Source organism: Camelus dromedarius, unplaced genomic scaffold (genome assembly GCF_036321535.1).
Source record: "Camelus dromedarius isolate mCamDro1 unplaced genomic scaffold, mCamDro1.pat HAP1_SCAFFOLD_121, whole genome shotgun sequence".
Lineage (NCBI taxonomy): Eukaryota > Metazoa > Chordata > Mammalia > Artiodactyla > Camelidae > Camelus > Camelus dromedarius.
The window spans coordinates 2,283,102-2,298,319 of NW_026989801.1; the positions used below are offsets into that span (position 1 = coordinate 2,283,102).

A 15,218-nucleotide genomic window follows, 5' to 3' on the forward strand; every position below is an offset into this window, starting at 1 on the left:
GTACTCATGGTTGAATGCTGATATTTCAGTCTGGTTTGTAGTTTCACGTCTTCTGTTACAGTAATAAGTTAAGTTTCTGGTTTTCTTGCATCAGGGTGTCATGAGTTTGGTTAATGTGCAATCAGTCCATGGGAGCCCCGGGGTGCTGACAGTATATTTTCTGAACACGTTGTGGCACTTCTACCCATTCGGACCTGGGTGGAAGATTTCCACCTTCCGCACTGATTTCCCCCAACAGCAGGGTCCTCTTCCACCACCGGATGTGAGGCTGGGAGCTCTCTGAGTAGGCCAGTCAGATGCCTAGTCCACCATTCAGAAAATGATGAAGTACCCGGAAGTGGGTTTAATAGAAGAAAAGGGCTTCCAGGTAGTCCGATGGGCTGTTCGAGTCTATTTGGTGAAAAGCTATCCACTGTTTCTGGTTGAGCTGCTTCTTTGCTGTTGAAAAGTCTGGATTACATGGAGGGATTTTAAAAAGCAGAAAGGTGTGATTTCATGTGGTACATCCACACCGGTGAGAAGTGATGGATGACCGCCTGTGTGAGGCATAGACAGAGTCTTACAAAATTCATAAAACAGCTTGAAAAGCTCTGCCATCTGAGTGCACTTCATATGGGGTCCAATTCATGACTGGGCGCACTGAGAGGGCAAATAATTGGTAATGGCTGAAAGGACACGGAGGCATCAAAAAGGTCTCAGTCATGTTCCCTGCTTAAAGGATGAGGCACAATGTAATATATTTGAGCTGGTTCTTCACTGAACAGTTTTGAGTGTTTTCTGGGACTCCCCAGTGCCCCAAGGTTCCGTGCAGCTGGGTGTCCCCTCAGTGCAGCTCTGTCAGCGCTCATCCTGGGCTGACGTGGTGTCACGGGGAGCAGGACGGTCACCGTCCCCGGCTCCTCTGAGCTCCGTTTCTTCATCCGCAGTGCCGGGTTGCTCTTCCTTGTCTACTTAGTAGGGTTGCTGAGAATCACACGTGATGGTTGTCAGGTGTGACTTGTGGTTGTCTCTGTGATTGCCATATAGTCAATATTTGATAGAAACTCTAATTTTTTATTAAAATTATGGCTCCTAGATTGCAGTGGTTTTTAGTCTGCATTTATTCTTTTTATAACTTTATTCTTATTTTTAAATAAGCACTTATTTTTATTTATTTTTATGAAGGTACTGGGGATTGAAGCCAGGACTTTGTGCATGCTAAGCAGGTGTTCTACAACTGAGTAATACAGACCCTCCTTGTCTGAACTTAAAAATAAATATTTCAATACACAAAATAGCTCTTAAACACCATCGTGGGACCTATTTTCTGTACAGACAATTGAATACATATGCTACTTCAGTAAGAATAAACGTTGTTTGGACATACTTTCTGAATCTGTTTACGTGTTTAAAAACGATCATAGGTAGTGATAAACACGAGTCTTGGATCCAGTACTTAGGGTCTGTTTTGCCATCATGGGAAATTATATTCTACAGAGAAGGCTAATTGCGTCTCGTTGATATTTGGATGATTTAGCAGATGATGAAGACTTTCAAAAGCTGACAATTTTGTATTTTAAACTAAATACAAAGTTATCTTCTATAAGTTGGAAGTCCTCAGCTTGTGAATTGCCCAGTAATTCAGTGTGTACATGTCTGTGTCCCTGTGAAGATATGCTTGTATGATTTCAGGAAGGTAGAAATAAGTTCCATATAGACTTCTGATACCTTTCTCTTCCAGTTCAAGGTGTAGGCATATATTTATAGAAATAAATTGATACTCTTTTGTCATTTGGCATATTGGTGAGAATAAAAGGTTCTCATACTTGTTTCAGAAGGGTTGGGGAACATGAGCTTAGAAAATAGGAGGAGACAGAGGCAGGGAGGTTCTTTACTCTTTGTACAGGATGAGAAACAGTATCTTTTCTTTCTTCTACTAAAGCAAACTGGCATTGAATTGTAACATACTATTACTCAGAATTGCTTTTCTGATCAGATACAAGTGCCTCAGATTTTTCAAGGCAACATGAATGATAAAATGTGTTTTAGCAGTTATCTTTAAAAGTAGTTGTATTTTTTAAGTAAAAGGCTATAGCCTGTTCTTTATTCCAGCTGTACAAGAAGTTCTCATTGATCCAGATACATGATAATTGTGCTTAGTTTCTTTGGGTTTTTGTTTTTTATTAAGTGCTTGTTTCACTGTGGTGTGAATGAATGTTTAAAATTTCTGGATTTTGATGTTTAGAACATGCTGATTTATCAGAACTGTTAAAAACCTGATTGCTGTTTGGTCCTCGTTTAGTGGGGCAACCTATTGATTTCTGTTGTCTGTTAAAGAGGGAAATTCTTCCTCTAGCCTGTAGATCATTAAGTGAATGGCTTGCAGTGTGCCTTTAAAATTACTTGAATGCATTGAGCATGTTTGTCCAGTGAATTTTGAATTGAGTCATAGTAATGACTTTGCTTTGATTCTGTGGCTTTTGCTCCTCTCCACATGAATTTGAATTCTCTGTTGCATTTTGTATACGTGTTCTTAACAGGGGAAGAAATTTTGCATTTTTTACACAGCTGGGTTTTCCTATCCCCTCTGAATGCCTTCTGTAATTCATACAGCGAAAATCTGTTATTGCAGTGCTTAATTATTTCATAAACTATTTTTTAGCTTAATCAGAAACAATGAAAAAGAATGATAATAAAAAAATATGAAAACCTTCCTTCCTTTGAAGAATAGAAATGAGGTGGTCAGGCTCATGCATGCTTTGTACCTGACATCCTTACTTTCATGTCATTGTGCATCATGATTCGGAGATGGAGTTGCTTCAGGTTTGTAGATTTTTGTTTTAACACATGTGTTGAATTCATTCTCTAGGCTGATGATTCCTGATGTGTTTGTGGAAAGTGTAGATGAAGGGAAACAGATGCTTTGTTTTGTATTCAGGAGGCCTGAGTTGCTGAAGAGAAAGGAGTAGAGGGTGGGCTGAGGAACAGAGTGACACTCCCTCACCTCCAGGCTGAAATTGATGAACAATGAAATCAATTAAGTGTATCGGTATTTGATGAATAGAAGTCAGAGGGCCCAGACAGTCTAGTTATGCGCAATGGAAATTACTGAATTCACCTGCAGAATTAGGTGATTTACCAAGTAGAAGCATCTTAGAGCAATCAGAAAAATCAGTCCTATGATGAGATATAAAAAGAATATAATATCTATTATTTCTGAAACTATTCTACGTTAAGTTGTATAGAGCTAAAATTAAGTTCCAAGCACCAGGAGTAAAGAGTCTGGGTGGTTCTGTGGGTTCGTTATTCAGGGATGTGTCTAGACCCTGCTGGAATGGCCGAAGCTGGCAGGAAAAGACCCAGAGCCAGGATTTGTCATCCTAGGTTGTCCTCCATAATGGTTCCATGTGGTAGCCCATGATTTGGTTAACAAATTTAACAGACCCCAGACGCATGTCAACTTTAAGAAGAAAAAATGCGCTTAGTAACTTCTTTCAAGCAAGCACCTGTGCATCTTCACTCCTGTCTACTTGCCATAAAAAGCATAGACAATGCCTTGCTTGCATATTTGAGGTTTTAGATAGCACTCTGCTCATTGCACAGCAATGACCCAGGCCCTCAGCTATAAACGCTGGGCGTGCTTGCTGTTAGATAGTATATTATTCCCAAAACAGGGACCTGGCTGGTCTGGTGGTCTGCTTTGTAATGAAGATATCTAAAGAATTTATCTTGTTCCCCTCTCCCCATGTCTCCCCTAAAGGTAAACTAAGCCTTTTTACTCATTGCGGATTCTACAATCTCTGCCTCATCCCGTCTTTCCCGAAGTTCCTCCTTACTATCACACAACTGTTAAAGACTATTATCTTTGATTATACACAATAAATATGGGAGCATTTGAGAGGTTCTTGGAGTTGGCTCCCTACTCCCTCTCACTTTCTTTCCTTTTTCCACAGTCTTGAGTAATTCATTCCATGTTGGTAAGACTTCTGGCAGCCAGAACCCACAGTTCCAGGTGAGAAGGATGCAGACTTTATCTCTCCTACCCGAGGGAGAGAGAGAAGAGAATTGAGATCTGCTCCCCCGTGGTCCCTTCCTGCCCCAGGGCCACTCCAGTTCACCTGCAGCATTCTGGCCTCTGCTCAGAGGGCCTCTGTCCCAGGACTGACTGCAGCCTTTTCTTCACTTGTCTATATTTCCTGTTCCTTTCAGAAGTTGGTCTCTTCTCTGCAATTCAAACCTGGCAGATGTGATGGTGGTCAGCGAGCTGGTGGGCAGTCATTTGGGGACTCCCAGGAGCCATGCTGATTCTCCTGAGTCTCTCATTCGGGGTTACAAAACTGTCGAGCACCGGAGGAAGCCCATTCACGTGAGGTCAACACACCATCACATCACTTTCATTTTGTTTTTGAATTTTCAGTGGAGAAATTATTTGTAGCAAACTGTTCCAGATTTTCAGCTGCCTGCTTTCCTCACCACTATTTCCTTGTTGGCTCTGGCGCTTGCTTAAAGAACCAGGTTTCTTCTCTGGTCATTTGTAGCAGCTGGGCTTGCCGAATCCTTTATCTGCATTTGAAGCAGAATGCTTCCTCGTGATGTCAAACTGATTTTCCTTGTCATGCCTTAATAATTTGTGTACACTCAGCAACTGTTTCAAGTGAAATGCTCTTGTCCAATTTTGGTTAACTCACATTTGCTGAACTCCTGCTTTCATGCTGAGGGCAGTTTCTTCTTCCTCTAATAAAATTTAGCAATTTGCATTTACTATGGGAAGGTACTGGCTGGAGGTGCTTTTTTCTTACCAATTTTAAAACAATTCACCCATTAAAATGTACGGCGGTTTTTACTCTATGCCCAGAATTGTGCATCCCAGTCAATCTTAGAACATTTTCATCCCCCCAACAGGAAGCCCCTTACGCATATGCAGACGTTCCCATCTTCCCCATCCTCCCACAGCCCCAGGAAGCCACTTTTCTCTCTCTGTGGATTTGCCTGTGCTGGAAATTTCATGTAAGTTGAGTTACTTCATGTAAGTGGAACCATCTACTGTGACTGACTTCTTTCACACTGAGTAACGTTTTCAATATTTGTCCAAGTTGTGGCCTGGGTCAGTACTCTATGCTTTGCTATTGCTGAATAATATTCCACTGTATGGCTGGGCCCCTCTGTTTACCCATTCATCAAGTGATAGACATTTGTGTTGCTTCTGCTTTTTGGCTGTGATTAGTAATGGCTCCATGAATATTCCTGTAGGAATTTTTATGTGAACATTTGTTTTCAGTTCTCTTACGTGTGTGCTCAGGAAGCAAAATTGCCTGGTCATTCAGAAACCAAATGTTCAACTCTTTAAGGACCTGCCAGGCATTTTTCCAAATTGGCTACGCTGTGTTACATCCTCACCAGCAACGGCTGTGACCTCCATTTCTTCTGTGTCCTCATTAGTGCTTGTTACTCTTTTTTTGATTATAACCTATTGTAGTGAGTGTGAAGCGGTTTCTCCTAGTGGTTTTGACTTGATTTCCCTTACAGCTAATGATATTGAACATCGTTTCACTGTGCTTATTGGCCATTTGTATACTTTCCTTGAAAAATATTTTTCAGATAATCTATTGATATTTTAATTGAGTTGCCTTTTTATTGTTGAGTTGTAGGAGGTTCTTTTTTTTTTTTATAGATACAAATTCCTTATCAGATAAATGATTTGAAAAAATTTCCTCCTGTGTGTTGTTTTTTCACTTTCTGGATGGTGAAATTTGAAGCAAAGTTTTAAATTTTGATGAACTCCAATTTATCTCTGTTTTCTTTTTTCCTTGGCTTTTGGGGTTATATTTAATATCTGAGGTATTTTATTTAACCTTTTATATATAAAATAACTTAATTATTAGGACCGTTCTAGGAGACGGGTGCTGTTGTCCCCAGTCTATGGATAGGAGACTGAGATTCAGAAAATTTCACTGACTTATCAGTGTCAAAGCTAAACAGTGCTCTGGGAATTCAGACCCTCATGTTTGTCCCAAGCATCTGTGATCCTCACGACCATGCTCCACTCCTTCCTGGAACCGTTAATGAAAAAGTCTTTACTTTTTTGATTTCGTTAGTTTTTGTTTTTCTCATTGGGGCCTCATTTCCTCATTTCCTTAAAGAGATCAGTGTAGGTTTATTTTAGCTCTCTTGTAGGCAGAAGCATTGCTATCTGTTAACTTCTTTATTACTCACTCCCCAGTGATGGCTTTTGCTAATTGACCTAATCAAGCCATGCTTAAGTCTTTCCTTCTCATGACACTAACAACAGAGTCATGACTTACTGAATGCTTAAAGCAGAAAGTATTTGATTGATTTTATTTTGCTAACCAATCAAACCAATCAAATAAAAACCCGATGTTGAAACAGACGGTAAGCCCTCCAGAATAGGGTCACTGTCTTCCTTGTGTTTCATTTGTTTGGTCACAGTGTCTGGATAGTGCCTTGCTGTTCAGCAGTTTTGTTAGGATACGGTGCTCTTGAATCATTGTAAGGACAGAATTTTGACAACAGACTGTGTTGTTCATTTCACGAGGGAAAAGTTAATATCGAAATACTGCTCAGATCTATTTTAAAATTAAGCTTGGAATTTTGAAAAGAGTTCAAGAAACCATACAAAGATCTTTTTCACTAATTTTAGATCTATCTTAGACACATTATGTTTACATAGCAGAGTAACTTATCAAGTAGATTTGACAAGAGGAGTGTATTATTGATTATTTGTTTTAGTTGAAATATTCTACCTGGGATAAAATATTCAGTGCCCATAAATGAACAAATATGTTTGTATTTCTATGCAACATGGGAGTAGACTTCATATGTTTCTATATAATATATATGACTGTGTGTTTTAATCTGTCTGTCAGTGTTTTTATAGTTTTTCAGCAATGTTGTAACTTTAGAATTCTTCTAAGAAAATCACCCCAGATTCTAGTGCAGTTTGTACTGTGTATGCTGTCTTATGCATGGGATTCCACTGTCCCCTCAGTGAGGAATTTCCTCTTCTATTGAGTTAGTATCAGAGTTAAAGGAACTGTGATTTCTAGGCCTTTGCTCTCCATGTGTTTGCACTTGGGTGTCAATCACAATTTTCCCTTTCTTGAGTTTTCATTGTTCAATTAGAATTTTTGAAAATAACTATTAATATGTTGCATCGGTCTCCCTAGAAACTTGATGTGTTTGTGCTTTTCTGTTTTCAATTAATGAAAAATGTAAATACACTCTTGTTTTTAAGTAGTCCTTTTTCACTAGATATTTGTTTACCTCCTTATAGTTAATATATTTTTTCCCTATGAATGAATCGGTGTGCATGTTTTAAAAGATACCTTACTTTTTATTTTTCTTATTGTAACAGTTATATTCATTGTAGAGAATTAAAAACTAAGGATAAACACAGTAATAACTTCACAATGGCTTCTAATCTCACCTGGAGATACAGTTGTAAGGTTTGAAATTGAGAATAACAAGTCCTCTTACATGTTCTTCTTTTTCAAGTACGTTTTGGTTACTGAGTCCCTCGAATTCCCATATGAATTGTAGCAGCAGCTAGTCAGTTTCTGCAGAGGAGCCCGCAGGGATTCTGATCGAGACCACGTTGAATATACGGATCGCTCTGGGGAGCACTGCCATTCCAAGAGCTCTGTCTTCTGATTCAGGAATATTCGTGGTGTGTCTGTCCAGGTATTTAGGTCTTCTTCAATTTTTTTTTCAACAATGCTTTGAGTTTACAGAATTTTATTTTACTTTTTTTTTTTTTTGGCCTTATACTGAGGACAAGTGTACAAGGTACCAGGATCAGAAGTGTATTTGAGCCCTGCCACTTGCTGCCACCATGGTCGCTGAGCTCTTTCTTCACCCGCTATACAATATTGCACAGAATAGGACCTCAGTAACTCTCTCTCTCTATTGAATGATTGTATGATTGTTGGATGATGTTTGAGAGTCCTTGTGATGATTTTATTTCCCCAGCCTTTCCCCACTTCTTTACTATGCCCTTTCTCTTCCTTTCCTCCAGCCTGGGTTTCAGTCTACCTGTCGCATTGATTTTTCTTGTCTGTAGACACTTCTTTTCACTGGTTCATGATAATTTTACATGTGGGCTGTGCAAACTTGCTAGATGTCAAGAAAGAGCCAATCCATTGCATGCTAGTATTTTTAGAGTGTGTTACTGTTTTATCGATTGAAATAAAATCAGGCTGAACCACTGAGCCCTCCCGTGAGCTGTTTTAGCCTTCCTAGAGGTGATACTGCTCTGGTTGCTGAATGTACCCTTTCCCCAGACTTGGTTTTGGAGTTAAGTCACCATCAGTGGAGCCCTCTCTTTCAAAGATGAAGAGAACATTTGCTCCTTCTCCCTGCTTGGGGACTTGGATGAGATGAGGTACCAGATAAAGAATGGAGCCCCAGCTCATTCTAACACCAGCTCGTGTTCCATTCCTTTCTCCAGGGAAAAAGAGTACAATTCAACACTATAAACATTTATTGTGAGCTAATGAGATAGACAGGATAACCGATCATTTATTAAATATCCTTTTGTGCCAGAAACAAATGTATTATACACACAAAAAGCACACAAAGCACGGTAGTACCATGATTACAAACGTGGGTCCGAGTTCAAGTCCTGCTCTGGAGTGACCAGTCCTGTGAGATAGAGAACTGGTAGGTCAGCTTAGGATCTCCCGGACTTGTTTTCTGTCCTGCAAAGACGGGCTCGCTAGGCGTCCCTCCCCCGTAGAGGTTCTGTGGGGTGTAAATGATGCATGTGGGCAGCCTGAGCACAGCTGCTCTTTCCTTGTAAGTGCAGGATAGCATAGCTTTTGTGGTTACGGCTTTATGACCATCCAGTGTAGACTCTTAGTGCTCCGAAGGGATGCCTTGTGGTTTGGAGATGGGATTCTCACTTCTGTAAATACCCAAGGATTGTGTTATTGGGCCCTGCTGATTTGAATCTATTCTCTAGAAAGTACATATTGTAGATATATTTTTCAAGCATGCATGCTTTTTTCTTTTATTATTTATAATTCTACCCTCTCTCTTGGTGGGACTTTTCATGGAATCCAGGAAACAGTCCTAAGCTACCTGCCTCTTCACACTTCTCCGTGGTGGTTTTCTTCCCTGACTACAAGAGGTTTCTGCATAGGAAATTTTCTTTGTTCCCCTTTTCTTGAAGTCTCTCTGTCTGTCTGCCCAACTCTCACCTGTCCATCTGTCCATTTATCTACCCACTGATTCTTCTGACTTGTTCCAAAAAGCTTTTCAGGCAGCTTACAGAAGAACAGATACCAAATAAACAGGTGAGAAAATGGGGCCAAGTTCAGACAGTGAGGCTAGGAGGCGAGCCTGTTTGAGGGTTGCAGGCATGAGAGACACGTGTCTGCCCTGTGACTTATAAGATCGACACCTACATTGTGCCTGAGGCTCCGAGCAGACACAGGGAAACAGGGTTTGTGGGAGATGCTCACTGGCTGTGAAATAAATAAGTGGCTGAAGAGAAACCCAGCCTTTCCAGCTACTAAGGCTTAGGAGAATATTTTGAGTGTTTTCAAAATCAGAGTATTGCATCTTTTCTTTTGTCAGAGTTCTACGTATAGTTGGTTACATTCTATACATGGAAATTTCTCCAAAACTGCTTCCCACGTGAGTCCCATGGCTCGGGAATGGGGTGGTTCTGCTCATTGACGGGTGTTGGCCAAAAACAGAAAATGACAGCCTCAAAGGAGCCTGGGATTTGTCAGTTATGTTTTGTCAGTATTGTAGAATTCAAAAAGTGCTTTCACAGTATCTCTCCATCTGAGGCGGCAGCGTCCTCTGTTACCAGCATCAGGAACTCAGGACCACGGGATGGTGCGGGCTGAATGCACTGCCGTCAAGACAGCTGAGCTAGTCACTGCAGGTGTTGTTCTTTTACATACGGCCTTTCATGTTCTTTACTAGAATGTTTCAACAGGGAGTTAATTAACTGAGTCAATTCACATTTAATAAATATGATGCTTTTTTGAAAAGACAGTTATAGGCAGAATATAAGCTGTGAAGACTTTAAAAACTGTTTCATTACTGAAATTTCAATAGGGAAGATACACAGTTTATCTTACTTATGCCTCTCTTTTAAAGTAACAAAGAAACAAGACAGAAAGGGCAGAGGATGGTTTCTGTTCTTCCTCTCCGCTTGCAGGTGCCCTCACCTCCAGTAGCATCCATCCAGACACCAGCACTGACACTGGCAGTGCTCAGAACTGCCTCAGCCCTGAAGACACAACTGACAAATAGAAGGGGGCCAAGCCCTGTTACAGCAGGTGCTCTCAATTTGTGGGTCCTTATGTAACTGCACGTTGTTATTCAGGATCGCCCGTTCTACATTGTGTAGCCCTGCTGCGGTGTCTCCTAGTTACTTGTTTCTGTAAGTATTCATGTATTATTCCCCAATGCGTGGTACTACACGCCTAAAAATGCTTTTTTCAGATGAAAAATAATGTGCATTTAATATAATAAGTCTGAAAAAAGGGGCAAAAGATTCTATCCTGGTCCTGCTACTCAGAGATAATAATTAACAATTTAACATTTATTTTCTGTTCTTTTCGTCAGTGTGTATCAGCTCTGTCATAAAAACCAGTGAGCACTCTGTCCCTTTTTACTGTGCGGAGACCTCCATTTTCCATTCGGCTTCTTACATGTTTTTCTGCAATATTCTATCTCCCCTGGTATGATTTTTAATGACAAGTGTAGCATTCTGTCTTAAGGAATGCATCGTCCATTTTACTTCGGACTTAAATAAACTTTTAAATTCCAAGTATACTTAACTGAAATACTGAAAAGAGAACTGTGGTGGTACAGGAAGGCCCCTAACTCCCTTCCCATTATTTCCTGAGAGTAAAAGCTGTGGAAAATTTGGTATATATATTTCATGACCTGTATGCCTATGAGATACATATATATGCACATATGAGAAATCAATGTATACGTTTGTGTATATATGCTTTATTTAAAAATGAGACCATACTATATGTTTTTCTGCAGCTCGCTTTATTCACTCAGGGGTATATCATAGACGTCCTCCCACTCCAGACTCCCCCGGTCCTTTCAGATAGATTGGAGGGATCTCCTGATGTGCGGGTGTCGTCTCTTGTCCACGGACACCTTTGGTGGGAGAGTACTGTGGACAAAGCCCTGGACCACTGTGAAACGCAGGCTCCCTCAGCACCCGCAGCTCTCCGTGATTTACCGTAATATTGTCTTAATGGTGGACAGTTAAGTTTTCTCCATTTTCCACTGTCAGAAAGAATGTTTGACTTGCATCCTTCTTGTACAGACATTCCTGTGATCTTGCATGTGTATTCCTTTAGTTAAGGCTTCTGGAAATTTAGTCCCTGGATGTGACATTTACATTCATCACAGACTCCTTTCAAGTGACTCTAGAAATTCCTTCTCCATTGGGGAATGAAAAAATGCACAATTACTTATGTACCCAATTCTCTATCGCTGGATATGATTTCACTTCAGTTTTTCTTCCCACCTTTGTAAACAGTGCTGTGTAAATGCCCTGATGGATACATCTGTTTGGACTGATTTTTTTTTTTTCCTAAAGGAAACAATTCCTAGAAGTGGAGTTGAGTCAGTGTGTACATACGTTTTTCAGAGTTTACATATCCATTGATATGTCATCCTCTGAAAAAGTCGTTCATGATTTTTTCTCCCACAGATGGACACTAACTAGAATATCTTAAAAATATTAGCCAATATGATAAGCAAAAGTGCTTTTTCATTGTTTTAGTTTGCATTTGATGACCAGTGAAGTTTTGAGCATTTTTCACTCATTAGCCTTTTGACTTTTTTAAAATGAATGATTCATTTTGTCCTTTGCAAACATTTAAGTGAGGGAGCTTCTTGTTGCTTTGTGACAGCTCTTTGTATGTTATGAAAATTTACTTCGTGACTTCATCAACATGTATCACAGAGCTTTTTCTTGTCATTTCTTTCCTTTCATTTTGTTCAGAAAGTTTTTTTATACTTGTTGTGGCTCAAATTATTCTTAAGATAGTAAAGGTCTTCCTTATGGGTTTTATCTTTGACATTATTCTTAGAAATACTTTCTTATAATGGAATAAATCTCTTCTGCAGGTTTTTTTAATCTCTAAGGTGGAGATTATAATAGTACTTGTTATAGTGAGGAGAAGTTGAGTTAATAAGAGCAAAGGGTTGTATTTGCTGTTACTAGTACTTTTTAATATTTACATCACTATGTGCAATTTATCTTGTGGTCATTATGACAGGAATAGAATTTATTCTTTCTAGGTGATTTTCTGATTGTCCCAGGACAATTATTGAATTCATACTTTTCTCTTTGATTTGAAATCCCATCTGTACAAAATACTTACATACACTAGAGTCTCTTTTTGAGCTCATGGTTCCCTTCTGTCAATCTCCCTTCCTTACTCCAGCACCATATCTTACATATGGTAAAAATTTATTTGATAACTGGCAGTCTGATTTTTTTTGATTCTTTTCTTCCATCCCAAATTTTCTTGTCTAGTATTATGACTTTATTATTCCTGAAGAGTTCCAAAATAATTTGTTCAAGTTAAAAAAAATCAGATTGGAATTTTCATGGCATTTTTTAGCAAGTTTTGAATTATTCTTAGGAGAACTTACATCTTTACAAAACTACTTTCCTCCATGCAATATGTTTATGTCTCTACATTCATGCCTCTTACTTTAATCCTCAGTACAGTCCTGAAGTTTCTCCATGTAGAACATGGGCATTATTTTTGAATTTATTCCAGTTTATTGTTTATGTTTTTGTTAATTTTGTGAGAATTTTTTGCTATTATATTTTTAAATGCTTAAAACTGACATTTAGAAAGGAAGATTCGGTTTGTAAATACTCACTTTGTAACTTGTCATTTAAAATTGTAAGTATTAAGCACTTATTCCAGAATCCTTTCTTTTCTGTTTTTAAAAATTTGTTTCCAAGATTCTCAAAATGCTCATAGCTAAGTAGTATAGGTGGGGAGACAGGTGGAGAGAGGTAGTGTGGCTCATGTACAAACTGTGAGCATTTTCATGGCTGCCTTTAGGCTGGAGAAGCCGCAGAAGAGCCCAGGTTAGACCCGGGGGTGGCTTTGTACACACTTGAAAGCCAGCTTTCCTGCCTATATGGTGAAGCCTGGTGGGCGTGGCAGGTAGATGATCAAGGTCCGATGGAGGTCATTGGCTGCACAGAGCGCTGTGTCTGTGAGAACTGGCGACCATTACCATGGGAAATGCTTGGTGCCAGGAACACTGCAGGGGAGCTGGGGAGCCTGTGTGTTAAGGATTTTCCAGTCCTGTGAGTGAGAAGAGCAGACTCTGCATTCAGATCTGAGTTTGAATTCATCCTCTTTAGTTTACTGGTCCTCTGACTTTTGTCAAGTTATACATCCTCTTTGAACTCCTGTTTTCTTGTCTCTCAAAACAGGAGAATTACAGCCTGCTGCTAGAGTGTTTGATCAGTGTAAATGTTTTGTGTCTATAAGATGCCATGTACAGCCACAATCTCAGTGAGTAATGGGCTGTCGCCTCTTCTTCTGCAACTCAGTGCTCGATAAGACATCGGGGGAAAGCCAGTCCCTAATTTGTATGTGATGCAAAGAGGAACAAAATTAACTTCTTGCCTTTCCCTAGCAGTATTCTTACTTCTTTGTTTCATTTACCTCTTTCCTCCTTTACTCTCCCCTTTCACCTCCTCCACCAAAAGAGACTGAGACTCTCTCAGAACACTAGATTCAAATTACTTTAAATGTTGGCTCATCCCCATGAAATTACAGTGACATTAAAAAAAATCTGTACACATCCCAGACTTGATTACATTTGATTTACACACACACACACACACACACACAATCAGGCTGCCTCCCATTTGCTGAGGGAGAAGGTCCACTTTTTCTGAGTTTTCATTCACTGAGCGTGAGAGCAAAGTCTCTTAAGCAGAAATTCACCTGGCTTCATGCATGGTTTTTAAATTGGATTTCTGCTTTGTGTCCATAGAAATATTCTCCTATTAGAAGAAGGGAAGTGGAGACATAGATATTCTACTGAGATATTGGTGTCATCATATTTGAGTTGGAAAGGACTTACGACAGCATAGAGTCGTAACTTTATATGGGCGAGAATCCATGATAGTGTAACTTGGACAAGAACCCGGGTCTTCTGTCTTCGTATCCATGCAGATGAAGAGGCAACTGGGTGGGGGATGGCAGGGATCCTTCTTGCTTGAGTTCCAGGGTCTTGCTAGTTTTCATTGTTCAGCTGCCTTTAGTTTATGTCCATGTGGCCTCTTATGGGAAGGTCACTATGTCCTGATAGATTGAGTTTCTTATTAGCAAAAATTTCTGGACCCACTCATGGTTCCCAGAGATTTTCTGCTGACCTGCTGACACTTTATATAAATGAGGCCTAAGAAATTGCTGGATATAAAATCCTTATTGTTATCATTTGCCCTCGAGTTCCATAGGAATGCGGTGCTGTCTCAGGCTGTCTAAGGCTAAATCTGAACAAAGATAGGGTGATAGGCTGTGCAGCTGGACCCTCCCCAGTCTAATGGGATTTCCACCTTAGTTTTTATTATCAGGCAGATGAGTTCAAATCTTGCCTTTACAAGTTATTAGCTTTGTGACCTTGAGGAAGAAACTTTACTTTTTTGGGGACCAATTTTCTTTATCTGTAAATAAGTTCAGTATTTATTTTAGGGTTTTTGTTTTAGAATTGAATGAGCTAATTCCCTTATTTACTCCTAAAATACAGATCACATGGTTCTATGCTGGTGCCTTAGTAGTTGATTACTAAGGGACTCAGCAGTGAGAATGTGGGTGAGGCCCCCTAGATAATAGAGCTTATATTCCAGGATATGCTTGTAAAAGACTGGATTGCAGTGGATTTTTAGTAAATGTCCATTCCTTTCCTGATCCTCATTGATTGTGTATATATCTTTATACTAATATATGAACAATTTTTTATTGCAATTTAAGTCTCTGTAGTATTTAAAGTATGTAGCTATAACAAAAATATGTGAAATAAACTGATTTGACTTTTATTTTCTTTTCAATAAGCAAAACAAAATAAAATAGAAAAGAAAAGAAAAAGTTTTGAAGGAATAGAAATAATTTTATTTCCGTGGAATCAACTCCCTATGTTAAGTTTTTTGGTTGTGTTCTTAAACAGCATATAAAATTGACAGGTTTTGATTTCAG

The 15,218-nt window shown here is 39.4% G+C and overlaps 1 long non-coding RNA gene across 3 annotated transcripts in view; it reads left to right on the forward strand.

Annotated features, from left to right (window-relative positions):
* Positions 1–3,979: 3,979 nt before the first annotated feature.
* Positions 3,980–15,218, forward strand: part of LOC135320792 (uncharacterized) — a 33,066-nt gene continuing 21,827 nt past the window's right edge. For 2 of the 3 annotated variants that reach the window (XR_010380121.1, XR_010380123.1), the window contains exons 1-4: positions 3,980–4,350; positions 4,882–4,986; positions 7,537–7,677; positions 10,169–10,393. This is a non-coding gene — a long non-coding RNA (uncharacterized LOC135320792). Of the gene's footprint in view, positions 4,351–4,881; positions 4,987–7,536; positions 7,678–9,820; positions 9,890–10,168; positions 10,394–15,218 lie in introns of those variants that run through there. The other variant, XR_010380122.1, reaches the window with a different exon arrangement.